The sequence below is a fragment of the Salmo salar genome, chromosome 04, assembly GCF_965601325.2.
Source record: "Salmo salar chromosome 04, fSalSal1, whole genome shotgun sequence".
Classification (NCBI taxonomy): Eukaryota; Metazoa; Chordata; class Actinopteri; order Salmoniformes; family Salmonidae; genus Salmo; species Salmo salar.
The window spans coordinates 34,138,718-34,142,201 of NC_138294.1; the positions used below are offsets into that span (position 1 = coordinate 34,138,718).

At 39.2% G+C, this 3,484-nt stretch overlaps 1 long non-coding RNA gene across 1 annotated transcript; it reads left to right on the top strand.

The window, feature by feature from the left end:
• The first annotated feature begins 1,283 nt into the window (after positions 1-1,283).
• Positions 1,284-2,244, top strand: LOC145878550 (uncharacterized). Its single transcript, XR_014391991.1, has 4 exons — positions 1,284-1,340; positions 1,424-1,492; positions 1,694-1,738; positions 1,931-2,244. It is a non-coding gene; the product is annotated as an uncharacterized LOC145878550 (long non-coding RNA).
• Positions 2,245-3,484: the final 1,240 nt, after the last annotated feature.

Sequence of the window (3,484 nt, forward strand, 5' to 3'; positions counted from 1 at the left end):
TATTTTATAATGAATATTAGTTTACTTCTCTACAAAAACGGATACCTTTAAAAATGTCTGAACTTATAAAAAGGATCTGAAATAAATATTTTTTGCCTGGGGGCAACACTTACATTCAATATGTAAATAAAGTTGGACATTTGTCGTGGCAAGGTGGGAATGTGTTGCATATTATACTGTTTAAGCTGGTGGCTCAGTTTAAGTCAGTCACTCAGTGACTGTTTAAGCTGGTGACTAACTCTATGATCAAGTACTTTCCACGACGATTTGGCAACGTTCAAAGGTGGGGAGTGAAGTGGGTGTTTGTTTGCAAAACATTGGTACTGCATGTGTTTTCAGAATAAGGAAAATCCATTTCTATCACACATTCCAAAATGATTTCAGCGATTAGCTGGATGCCGTTGATATTTTATAAGGAATTTGAAATGATTTATATACTTTTCCTTTTGATACTTAAATATATTTGAGCAATTACAATTATTTTGATACTTAAGTATATTTAAAGCCAAATACTTTTAGACTTTTACTCATGCAGTATTTTACTGAGGGATTTTCACTTAAAATTGAGTCATTTTCTATTAAAGTATCTTTACTTTTACTCAAGTATGACAATTGGGCACTTTTCTGAACACTGGATTCCCCAAACATCATAAATACAATGTATATCCTATAAATTCATTAATTCACGTTTCTGTCTATCAGGTATTTCATGGAACTCCCAGACATTGACTATGAAGTGTGATTCCTTTATGCATTTCTGTTTAATAAACACATTTATATTTCAAGCTCAATTGTATGTCTATCCAGTCCTCTGATGAATGCTCATTAAGTTTATGGAAATTGTGAGAAATCTATACAAAGTGTGGTACATTACATTGTGTGATTTGAGAAATTAAAAAAAGTGTTGTACATTATATTGCACGATAGGATAAATCAAAATAATGTCTGGTACTTGAGCAATGTTGTATAAGTTGAGAAATATAAATTGTACATTTCAATTAAATGTGTTCATTTAGCCTCCACAATGCCCAAAAAACAAGGGTATACATCATCGACAGATTCAAAATCTCTCAACTTAGCAAAAGTTTCCTAATACTGATGAGACATTGTTCTTTGTGGGCACTGTGGATATATACAGATCTGTAGAGTTACCCATTAAATGCCTAATTTCATCACATTTTACGTGTCCAGGACACACCGTTGATCATGGGACTGAAAGCTCATTGGTTGACAGTGGAATTAAATGGTCTATAAAAAGCCTATTTTTGCTGTTAAGTTACAATACAGCATTAGTCTCAAGTTGAATACTTTTTAAGTATTTTACATCTTCACTTGAACAGGTAAGAGTTTCAAAGAATACTGTAGTGGAATTGAGGCATGCGTATCTAGCTTTGAATTCACTGTACGTCTTTTTCATTTGAAGAATTCCATGGTGACCATGAAGCTACTAGTCCTAGTGATGTGCCTGATTGGACTTTGTTCCTCCATTCCTGTAAGAATTCTTGAAATGCAACATCAAGCCTTCAATTTACACATCAATACACCAAGAGATTGCCGTTTCCACAGATTGCGTAGCATTGGAATATGACAATATCTGAATTATTACAATATGATGGACTTAAGTTCACACTTTGAGTGTTGATTACTTTATACCATAATATCATTCATCCTGGGATTTTGTTTGTGTGTGCAGGTGTCTGAGAAACATGATCGAGAGGAGCGCTCAGCAAGTGATGAGGTGCAGTAATATTTAGTACTATCTACTGGTATACAATAGGTATTCTGTCTATTAGAGTACTATAGTATGGTCTACTATTTGAATATGATTACTAGTTTGTTTGAGTTCAGAACAATTTATCCATCTTTCTCTCTCTCTCTCTCTCTCTCTCTCTCTCTCTCTCTCTCTCTCTCTCTCTCTCTCTCTCCAAAGAAGTTCAGGGGTTATGGGCGTGGTTTGGGAGGGTTTTACCCCTATCAGCAGCCTCAGTACCCATCCTACTTCCCTTATGCTCAGCCTTCTCAAGGTAACTCTGCCCTGATGGCCCTCCTGCCCTTCCTATTGGCCAGCCTCGCCTCTGCTCCTGCCGCAACTCCTGCTGCAGCTCCAGCCCCAGCCCCAGCAGCAGGTGGAAAATGAGACGGGCGTCGATAGAGAAAGGAGAAAAAACGTGTTTACATCAAATATGTTCGCATTAGCTGCTGTTCAGAGCTGATTATTCCATATTAATAAATGAAATAAGTTAAGATCCGTCATTGTGTATGTCTTTGTCAGTTGTGTTCTGTTTGTTTTGACAAACTATTTGAGATCCTTTCAAAACAAGTGTGAAACCTCACTGACATAAGGTGGAAGGCTCTACAAGTCCTAAAAAAATTGTAAACAAGTATGAAATCAACAAAACTTCTGAATTCATAATCAGTTCCAGAGAATTTGTTGTTTCCAAAAAGGGGTCAAGACCCACTACCAGTTCTTCTTGGGTTGCAGATAACCAAATACACTCCATGGCCAAAAGGACACCTGCTCATCGAACATCTCATTCCAATATCATGGGCATTAATATGGATTGGTCCCCCCTTTGCCGCTATAATATCCTCCAGCTTTCCTCTAGATGTTGGAACATTGCTGCGGGGACTGGCTTCCATTCAGTCACAAGATCATTATTGAGGTTGGGCACTGACATTGGGCGATTAGGCCTGGCTCGCAGTTGGCGTGAAAAACCGCAAAGACCATTATTCCTCAACCACCAAACTTTAAAGTTGGCACTATGCATTGGGGCAGGTAGTGTTCTTCTGGCATCTGCCAAAACCATATTAATCCGTTGGACTGCCAGATGATGAAGCGTGATTCATCACTGTAGAGAACGCGTTTCCTCTTCTCCAGAGTCCAATAGCATTGAGCTTTACACCACTCAAGGAGACACTTGGCATTGCGCAAGGTGATCTTAGGCTTGTGTGCGGCTGCTTGTCCACGGAAACCCATTTAATTTAGCTCCTGACTAACAGTTATTGTGCTGACATTGCTTCCAGAGGCAGTTTGGAATTAGTTTGTGAGTGTTGCACCCGAGGAGAGACGATTCTTACACGCTACGCGCTTCAGCACTCGGCCGTCCCATTCTGTGAGCTTCTCTGGCCTACCACTTTGGGGCTGAGCCGGTGTTGCTCCTAGATGTTTCCACTTCACAAAAACAGCACTTACAGTTGCCCGTGGCAGCTCTAGCAGGGCATACATTTGACTAACTGACTCGTTGAAAAGGTAGCACCTTACGTTGGTGCCACGTTGAAAGTCACTGAGCTCTTCAGTACAGGCCAATCTACTGCCAATGTTTGTCTTTGTAGATTGCATGGCTGTGTGCTCAATTGTATACACCTGTCTGCGACTAGTGTGGTTTAAATAGCCGAATTCACTTATTTGAATGGGTATCCACAAAGTGCATGTTTTTTTATTGGTGGCTAAAAACTTGAAAGAAACTTTGAAAATGGGTTGCAA